At 41.7% G+C, this 10,541-nt stretch overlaps 1 protein-coding gene across 3 annotated transcripts in view; it reads left to right on the top strand.

The window, feature by feature from the left end:
* The first annotated feature begins 292 nt into the window (after positions 1-292).
* LOC111863504 (homeobox protein OTX2-like) overlaps positions 293-10,541 on the top strand; it is a 96,761-nt gene continuing 86,512 nt past the window's right edge. For 2 of the 3 annotated variants that reach the window (XR_004512913.1, XM_033751091.1), the window contains exon 1: positions 293-500. The gene's annotated coding sequence lies outside the window, so the exon portion shown is untranslated. Of the gene's footprint in view, positions 501-753; positions 1,042-10,541 lie in introns of those variants that run through there. The other variant, XM_033751092.1, reaches the window with a different exon arrangement.

Below are 10,541 nucleotides of genomic sequence, written 5' to 3'. Positions count from 1 at the left end.
CAGGGCGCTCGTCACAGTAAGGCACGAAAATATTTACCTCTGTCTCTCTTCTGCTCATCGGTAGTCGCGTTTCATCTCCCTCTCTCTCTGGGTTGGGCAGGCTGGCGCATGAATACATAATCCTAAAGGTGGGGCGGGGTTATGATCGTTTCCAGCCACTGCTATTGGTTACGTGTTAAATCACGTGACGGATGCGCAAGCAGGTTTTTAGAAAAGGGGGCAGGCGTTGTGCGGAAAAGTCGCCATTAGGAGCATGTCGTTGCCGAGTCTGTGTGTGTGAGTGAGTGAGTGTGTGTGTGTTTGTGTGTGTGTGTGTGTGTGTGTGTGTGTGTAAAGTAAGTGTATATGTGTGTGTGTGTTTGAAAAGTTAGGGATTGCTGTGGATCAATCGTGGTCTTATTTAATACGGTTTGAGACGGTCTAAGCTCCTCTGTAACAGGCTTAAGGCTTGTTTTATCTGGAAGGCCTCTGCATTCACTAACAGATTTCTGACAGCTTAGGTGAGTTTATTGTGTTTTATCTCCTTTAAATGTTCAAACACGGGCGTCGCGCCTCGAGGCTAAGAAGATTACTAAGACTGATCTTGTGTGATGTGCTATTGGCGATTATTACAGAGAGTTGCAAGCCAGGAGCTCAGCCCACTTAACCGACAAATACTATTATGACAACTCTTTAAGCGTCTTTATATATATATACATATATATATATATATATTCTTTTCCCTCTTTTTTTGCAAGTCGCATTTTTTCTCTCTATGCTGTGTAAATAAGTTATTAGCCTATTCTTCTGCGTGAGTTTCCTTACAAGTTGAGTTGTTTTAACTGCATACAACGGGAGTGTTGGTACAACTGCTCCTGCTAGTGATGACGTAAAAGTGGTATATTTGGTTTTTACATTGTTGCGTGTGTGATAGCGTCATCGGCATGGTGAAGGGAAGCGCCTGTGGCATATCAGTGCACATAATAGCGGTTAATTAGTTCAGGATGAAGGATATGATTTGTTCTGTGTGTTACGATGTCCCGTGAAATGGCACACGAACCCGTAAGTAGACACCAGAACCAATTTCTGCACTCGGTGATTGGAAGCGTTGATTGGTTTGTGTGAAGTGACGTATGAAACATAGGTCTAATATCAAATAAATAATTTATTCTTGCAGAAAATTTGATAAAAATTATCTAAGCTAACGGTCGTTGATTTCAGTCAAGTTACAGTCTGATGATTAAAAAAAACGTTAGCAAATAATAAATAGTGTATATAAACATATATGGCCTACTATACGTAATATGATAAAACCTACTGTATAAAACTTTAATTATGAACTTTTTTAAATATCATACTTTTCAAAAAATTCGTGCCACAATTTTAGTAGACTACGACTGTATATTCACATTGCCCAGAATTTTGTATTTGTGACGGGCCTGAGCAGGCAGCACAGTATCATTGCTTGATGCTGTAAGTTGGGCTTGACCCCGGTCCTGTCACTTTTAACAAGTTGGATTTGTGGTGAATGAAGTGTTAGTGGAACACGTTCCTACCCAGTCAAATCGGGTATCCCCTGCCAAATATTGTCCCGTCAGTCAGGGCTCATAATATTGGTCAAGTTGAGCCCGCAGTCTCATGGCGTCCAGTCTCATTGCACATAAGAATAATTAAAATTAATTAGACTCTAATTCAGTTTTAAACTTCTAAATAGATCAATGATTCCTTTAAATCTTATTAGAGACAGGGGCCCCTGTAGATTCTCATGGTGAATTCGAGAATTATATTACGAGCATATATTTAATATCTAATTAAGGCCCTTTTAATATTGATGACAGCCACGATAGTGTAGTCGGTATAGCGACTAGCTACGAGTTGGACGACCGAAGAGTCGGGAGTTCGAGTCCCGGTAGGTTCAAGAATTTTACTTTTTCCATGTCGTCCAGACCGGCTCTGGGGTCCAAACAACCTCCTATCCAGCGGGTACTGGGGACTCTTTTTCCTGGGTTAAAGCGGCCGGACGTGAAGCTGACCACTAAACTCTAGCTAGTGGCGAAGTAATCGCGGATTTTTGCATCCACTCCCCCCATACGCCTTCATGGTGCTGTGCTTAATTAGTTAAATATATGGTGAACTTTGCCTTTTTCTTTTGCCTTAATATTGATGACGAAAATAATTAGTGACCTAAAAAATGTTAGGATTAATTTTTATAGTTACATGCCCTGAGGCCATTTACAGAGCCTGTTCGAAGAGAAAACGACAACAAACCTAAACATGAAGAAGAACCCAACGAAAGAACGGTTGCAGGTTAACGTTACTTAAATGTAAACAGAAGCAGAACTGCCAGCGCAGGACGAGCTGAACGCGAAGGAGTTCCGAGTGGGAACACCAATAACGGCCGTTACCAGAACTTAGGGCGCCGTTATGTACGTCTGGTGTGCAGTAGCTGTACCGTTAATACTGCATCTCTCTCTATGTATGATAGCGATACTGAATCTGCCTTGGCAGAGGGCTGGGACGCCGTGCAAACGGAAGTACATGCCGACTGTGGCTGAGGTATCGCCATAGGAAATATAGTGATGATGATGATGATAATAATAATAATAATAATAATAATAATAATAATAATAATAATAATAATAATAATAATAATAATAATAATAATAATAATAATAATAATAATAATAATAATAATAATAATAATAATAATAATAATAATAATAATAATAATAATAATGATAATAATAATAACAATAACAATAACAACAATAACAGTAATAATAAAAATAACAATAACAACAACAACAATATATGAAGACAAGAGTTGTACTACTCGTCTATACAAAAAATGCCCTTGAATTTTTGTCCTATTATTGCATAGTATACGTCACTAACAAAAACTAAACCTTTTTTTAAGCGGAAACGGAAATAAATTAAATTCGGAAATATGTGTTCTAATCCGAGATCTGAGTTTGTTTTTTTGTCGCGGAGGTGGAGAGTCGGATGTTGAGCTGCTGTGTTGTGACACCGTGTAGCCAGAAGGGTAATTTCACGGCCTCATATCACTCCGAGACGTTGCTAACATCCTACCAGACTAGACGGTGTCATAAACTACAATACAACGTGAGTAACGTTAATTTGATTCCTCGCAGTTGAACAAGATATTCACGTGAGAGCGTTGCCATGTTGCCAGGTTGCTACAAGTGGAGAATTGTCTTCACTTCTCATAAGCGATAGTTCCAATGTTTAGGCCTGCTTCAAGGGACTGAGGAAGACTGTGAATATCCGGAGAGGAAGTTTGATTGTTTCAGAGTAAGATTTCTTAAGTGGCAAATTTATGCGCCCCGTATTCGGGGGATGTTCGCCTTCAATGTAGTCAGTACATATTAAAATAATCCACGACCTCTTCCCTAAATAGCCTTTGCACTTTCTCGTTCATCTATGATCAGATTTTTATTTCTTATGTGGTCTGAAGTTACCTAGAGCTTTGTTAAATAAACAACAACAAACAAACATAGGTAGTAGCTTAAACTTTTCACAAATTCAATCTAAACGGCGCACCCTCTTCCAAAATATGGGATATTCCATAATTTCCGCCAGTTAGAATGATCTCAGTTGTTTCAAAATTTAATCGCATCTAAAAAAAACACGCGTTTGAAGAAAGTGTGACGAAAACGTAACGGGTGTCGCAAAACTGACATAAAAAGGGAGTTTCATTTGCACCGTTGCACAATGTATTGAGAATATGACCAGTTGATGGTTACGGCATGCAGACACACGCGTACAGATTAACTTTCATCTAACACAAACAGAAAAAGAAGAAACACAAAAGGGTTTCTGAAATGTACCGGCCCTAAAATAACTCCGCCTCGGGCTGACTAGTCTATGCTACAGCGTCGTGAGTGGGCACGCAATAATCGCCCTTACTGTGTTCGTACGATTGAAAGATATCTGAAAATAATATAATGAATTCTCACCTCTATTTTCTTCCCTGTTGGAGAGCTCTGAAGGGCTCCCGCTACTGAAGTAGGTCACAGGCTATGTTTGCATTTCTACAGGCCTAATTTATAAGCAGAAGTACCCGTTCTTCGTCCGGGACAAGGCTCTATTCTTGTCAATATCACAGTACATAGGCCTATCAGGAAGGACTTTATAGAGAAGGAATAACATTCAAATTATGAAATTCAATTTAACAGATGCAGTTAGAAACAATTGGGAATGAGGAATCACATCCAAATATTCTTCCTTCTGTGATGTGAAACGGTGTAGTCTGGTAGAAGCTCACAGCAGTTTCAAAGTAACGTAATGCCACTCGTGGTGGAAGACACGATAGGAAGCAAAGCTAAGCTTGCGGCTTTTTGATCGTTGCTTAATTATCATGTATTCGTCCTGATGAAAGAAGTAGAACGTTCCTCCGAAACATCGGTGAACTTACACCCGACTACACAACTTCGCTTCCTTATAGTTATCACTGTGAGAGCCTCGAACCCAAAGCTCTGCTGGAATACTTGGAATATTGTCAGGAGTAATGAGTAATTTTCGTCAAATTCACTGGGCTTTTGGACTTTGTCCTTCGTCCGGTATTCTAGAAACTAGAAAGCACAACGTTTCGGAACTGAATCTGTTACCGTCCTCAGGTGAGGGAGGAAGTTGGTTCCCTTAGAAAGAGCTAAACTTAATCACCTGACCTCTGTCAGATTCACTAAAGCTATTTATTTACTCAAAACCAGGCTATTTTGACGGGAGATAACAAGAAAGTATGCAATAAAAATTGTGATAAATCTTGCACATGCACAGAATAGGATAAAAAGGAGGTAGACATTTATGCTACAAATTTAGCGAACAAACCCAAGTGCATGAGCGCCGGAGCTTAGAAAAGATGGAGAAATTTGTGAAGACATATAATTTTCGTCTGTCAGGTATTTGGTAGGAAAATGGATCAAACAGCAAACAGAAATTATTATATGGGCCTATCTTAAGATTTCTCATGTTATTCTTCTAAACCGTAATTTAAAACTTATTTTGAATTACGAAAAAAAAAAAACTTTATACTCATAATTACAAACAGTTTATTTCTACAGAAAATTACAGTGCATGTAGTATGTATTGTTAACATACTCTACTTCGTAATGAAAAGTGTTCGTCTGGTTGTTTATTTAACGACACTCAGCAGCTCACAGTTCGTACAGTCGAATAATTAGGTGACTGAAAATTATTTATTCATTTGTTTCAACTCTGTTATCCACCGACGTTGTCAGTATCGATGCTACGTAACTTAGGTAAAAGGATTCTTAACTAATATGTAACTGTTGATGGGATGAAAATTGGCAGGGGAAACTGAATTGTCCCATTCAGAGTTTCGCCCACCATAAATCTCATATGATCTGGTCTGGAATTGAAATGCGGTCGGTTTTGCTGGGAAGACTGCAGTTAGCCACCTTAACTAAGACTTGGAAGTTATATTGAAGGAAGTGGACGTGGCCGACTTTAAAGCACGATTCCACTGTTTACGTGAACGGACTGAGGAAATAGCAATAAACTTCGGGAAAATCTTGATAAATATTACGTTTGGCACAGTCTAAAATTATCTCATTGGACAGAAGTACGTAATAATATTAAAGTTGTAGCTTGTGGTTTTAATAACTGATTTTAGTTAAAACTTGGAGCGTGTAGATGGCTCTGCTGCGGTGAACAAACGCCGTTCCGTTTCATAATGCTATTCGTGAATTAGCATTCAGAAAATGTGCAAGTCTTCACGGTAATATTCAATTAGATTATAAAAGGTGTATGGTAAAGTTATGCTTGTGCTTAATTACTTCTGCGCCACGCCATGAAGATGTACAGAGGAGTGGAGGTATAGCTCCACCATTCTTGACATCAGAATTAGATGGAGGTGAGTGGTCAGCTTCACGCCTCTGCGCTTTACACTTGGTACCCGTTTGATAGGAGGCTGGGTGGGCCCCAGAGCTGGTTTCGACACTGTGAAGAAGAGAAATAACTGCCCCTAAAGTCGCTCTTCCAGCCAGTGTACCGAGTGAGCTATCCCGGGTCTCAATTTTGTGACACGAAACCAAGAAAGCTAATTCAAGGGGTACCACTTCTGCCTTCTCTTCTGGTAGGGACAGACTCGAATTTCGGCCGGGACACCTATTACCTCACAGAGATTTCTGGTGATTTTTCTCAGTTCCTCCTGGGAAATACCAGGATATTATTCTAAATTTGGCCATGACCGACGTCTCCTATAACCTTTATCATTGTGTATATATCATCGGATCATTCAAAGTCAGCGCTGGTGCAACCGTCGTTAAACAAACAACGGACAGACATGTTGTTAAGAAATGTTAGCACCTTTACCTTCATAGGCCAGCGACTTGCCTGCAGTCGCGAGTCAGTGGGGCCCCCTCAGTGTCGTGTCTGCGTGACGGGAGGGCGCCTTGTGGCAACTGCAGGATCTTTCGATAAACTCGACAATTTTATCGAGATATCGCGCGGAAACTTACAGCTATCCACTGCCTTATCTCAGCAACTTTACTTGTAGTAATGCAGTAACGAAATTATAGTAGGCCATCGCATTCACCTCATTGACTGCACAATAAATCATAATGGTGCTGCGTGACACCGCTTTGTTTCAGGTCCTCAAAATTCTGCCACTATATTAATATGAAACAGTTAATCTCATTGTTGTCCAAAGCCGACATTATCATGAAGAGTGTTTATTTAGAAGTTTCTTGAATCCTGTAATTTGTACTGTTTCTAATATTGGATGTTTTGAATAAATTGTTAGTACGTGACCCAGAACATTTAGTATTATATAACGGAAAGCGTAGTTGGTATAGCGGCTGGCTACGGGATGGACGGCCGAGGGGTCGGAGTTCGAGTCCCAATAGGGTCAAGAATTTTCTCTTCTCCACGTCTTTCAGACCGGCTCTGGGGCCCACCCACCCTCCTATCCAATGTGTACCTGGGGTTCTTTTCCCGATGTCAAAGCGGCTGGGGCGTGAAACTGACCACTCAGCTCCAGCTAGCGTCGAGGTCAAGAAAATATGGATCTATACATTCACTCCCCCCTTCACCTTCATGGCGTAGTGATTATCTACTTAAGCACAGGGACGACTTTAGCTTACACGAAAAGTTGTGTAATTCCGAGAGATGATTTGGTGAACTGAAATCAGGGGGTTTGCACGAGGAGCTGGGAACTTGAGAACCATCTCAGTGTTCGCTTTGAGAAAACGAGCGAAACCTGATGAAGGCAGCAGTTTCGTGTTCCCCACACGCCACAGTCACATAGTCTGAGAATGTTGCAGGGGGGAGGGGGGGTTGCCTGTGATACAAACTCAGCTACAGCAGAGTTTCGTTGCATCAATAAAGTGTTATTCTTTCTTCAGAATTTTAGGTGGGACAGTGAACATTGTGGCACTGAGGAGAAAATCGGCCATCTGTGGTTCACGTGACCGCTGGCTGTTGTCAATAAACGTAAGATTAGTCCTGAAAGTCGTCCTATTAGCGAGTGGCTTGTCGTGTTGCCTGTCGCGGGGAAGAAGACAGGCGTTAATAGTAGGTGTGCACATTTTCTGACAGATAGAGTTCATAAGCACTGGGTGACAGGACGCACAAATTGGCAGGCATATATCTGCTGTGTGGCACGCGGTGGCTTAGTTGGTTGAAGCACTATGGAAGGCCGGAAGGTCGCGGGTTCCATCCCGATGTTGTTTTTTTCAATTGACTTAATCTTTCCAGCCGCACTGTGACCCTGGGATCGGAATGGGTGCGAACATGAAGACGTTAGGATGGTTAGACAGGGGCCGCGGTGTTTTGAGTTTCTGAATTAATAACGACATATAATTTGGAACAAAACAATGTTACTGGCTTTGATGGCGGGGGAACATAATCCTGATGTCTTCATATAACTGTCCATTTTCATGCTTCATAACGCGGACCTAGTAGAAAACATCGAAAGTAATATGAAATGTACTCCGTGGTCTTGCCAATATGTACGGTAGCGATGTATAGGTGTTCCGGTGGGTTTTATTTTGGGTGGGGGAGTGACATTCCTAATGAATTTTAATAATTCGAGCAAAATTTCATTCTGTGCTTTGCTCCTGTGTGGTGCGATATTGACAGTAGACTCAACCCTATCCAAAGGGACCCTTCTGCTTGTTCATGTAGTGGAGCTCCCCTAATTTCTTTCATTTTCTCTGGGTTGTTTAATGTCACGGCCGAGCACAGTGCCCGCGCAGTCTAAGGCAAGAAACGTCTTCGCCCGCTCGAACACTGAGGGCCGTGCGTTCCAATCCAACTTAAGGCATGTGTGTCTTTGTGTTCGTTTATTCCCTTTTTTTGTTGTTCTGTGCGACGGACTGATCCCCGATCCAGGGGGTCCTACCAATTTTGTGTACGAATGAGAATATAAAGAAGCGGCCAAGATCCAAAGTGTTGTACAGCAGTGGATGGCAGAATGATTATGAACGATGAATTGAAAACATTTCGGAAAAAATGATCATGACGTGGAGAGACTGAGGAACAACACGAAAGAGAATCAAGGCTAGACGATGCCATGTGAGAGATTCGAACTGAGTACCTCCTGAGTACAAGTCTAGGTCGCTGCGTCTGAATCACAGTTGTACCATGCATGGATAGTGACCAACTGAACTGTGACGCCTGAAGGGCTGGCGTCTTAATGAACAGTAGAGATCAGCGTAGCTGTACAGTTAATTGCACTATAGACTCTAAAGCAATGGGCAACTGGTCTCTGGGTCCAGTGTGATTTTCAGTTATTTGGGGAAAATTATTAGGGTCCTCTGCAGTATAGTGGTAAGAGTTCCTGGCTACTGATCCTGAGGTCCCGAGTTCGATTCCCGGTGCTACCAGATTTTCTGAGAGAAGTAGTGCGCCTGGAACGGGGAAATAGCGACTCCGGTCTGGAAAACTGGGATTAACGGCCGTGAGGATCCGTTGCACTGACCACGTGACACCCTCTATCCGTAAAAGTTGGCACTAACTTCCCCGACAAGCGGCGGCCGCTCGGTCAGTATAGTTCGCTTGCTGACTACAGGCCACGGAGTTTGTTTTTGTTTTGTTTTTGATTAGGTTCTGTACAGCACAGAAAATTATACTAAAATCTAAGCCAAAGAAATATTAATATTATCGCGTTGACTGAGACTAGGTTGCCAAAAATGCTTATGCACAGATACACGATATGTTAGAGAATTACGTCATGTTTTCTGATCAGGTATTATACGTACAACATTTGACTCATATGTTGGTCCCCTATAAGAATAAGTTTACGTAACAACGAAATTAAGTTACTTAGGCTCTAATTAACTGTTTAGCAGCATGCAGTAAATTATTTTACCACCTACTTTAAATACAAGAAAAAGTTAAAATATCTTTATAACAGGCCTTTGAGGCCCATAGGGTTGTGAGACGTCGAGGCTCCCACATTTTCTAGACAATCAGCTCACAGATGGGGATAAGGTTGTCAGCCTTACGGGCCGGCCGCCCTTTACCCTCAGGAAGATTCCTAGTACTGATTTCTCTTAGCGGCTGAGTTGACCTAGGGCCATAGTGATGCTGGAAGGATTAGGTTAATTGAAATATCCAATGGCCGCATTGGTAATCGAACCCGCGTCCTTCCGGTTTGTAGCATATTAACTCAACCAACTACGCTACCAAAATCCCAGCATTTCTCTGACGTGAGCAAGAAAACCTTCTTTAGTTCGACCTGAAGGAGGAGGCGGCAAGTTCATCAGAAATATTCATATATTTATATATACTTTCCAAGCTATACGACGTCACTTTCGACAAGATAATCTTCGTAGTTTTCACCATCAGAGCCTCAAACCTGAAGGCAGTCTTAATTATCTTGGGAGAAATAACAAGCAAAAAATGAAACAAACTCCGTGGTTCTAGTCCTCAAGCAAACTATACCCGACCGAGCGACCGCCGGTTTCCGACGAAGTTAGTGTCAATTTTAGCGGATAGAGGGTGTCGCGTGGTCAGCACAACGAATCCTCACGGCAGTTATTTTCGGTTTTCTAGACCGGAGCCGCTACTTCCTTGAAAGAGCTCAATTATCCTCATGAGACTGAGTGAACTCCGTTCCAGAACAACTACTTCTCAGAAAATTTTCGTAGCGCCAGGAAGCGAACCCGGACCTCTGGATCTGTATCTAGGAACTCTGACCACTAGACCACAAAGGCGGTCGGAAGAAATAACAGTGGACGGGAAGATAATAATAAAATCTGTGCTAAGAAAATATGACGTAACTGTACACTCTTAGTATATCTGGAGCAGAATTGGGTGCATTGACGACCTGTTTTGAACGCTGTAATGAAACATATAGTAAAGTCCGTGTAGGTAAATATTTGGCGGATAAATTTCCTATCCAGAATGGTCTAAGACAAGGAGATGCTTTATCGCTACTCCTTTTCAACTTTGCCTTAGACTATGCAATTAGGAAGGTCCAGGGAAACCAGGTGGGACTGAAACTAAACGGGACACATCAGCTGTTGGTTTACGCCGATGATGTGAATCTACTGGGTGATAATGTAGATACCATAAAG

The sequence above is a fragment of the Cryptotermes secundus genome, unplaced genomic scaffold, assembly GCF_002891405.2.
Source record: "Cryptotermes secundus unplaced genomic scaffold, Csec_1.0 scaffold63, whole genome shotgun sequence".
Lineage (NCBI taxonomy): Eukaryota > Metazoa > Arthropoda > Insecta > Blattodea > Kalotermitidae > Cryptotermes > Cryptotermes secundus.
Note: the sequence above shows the minus strand (reverse complement) of the source record. Positions and strands in the feature narration are given on the sequence as shown.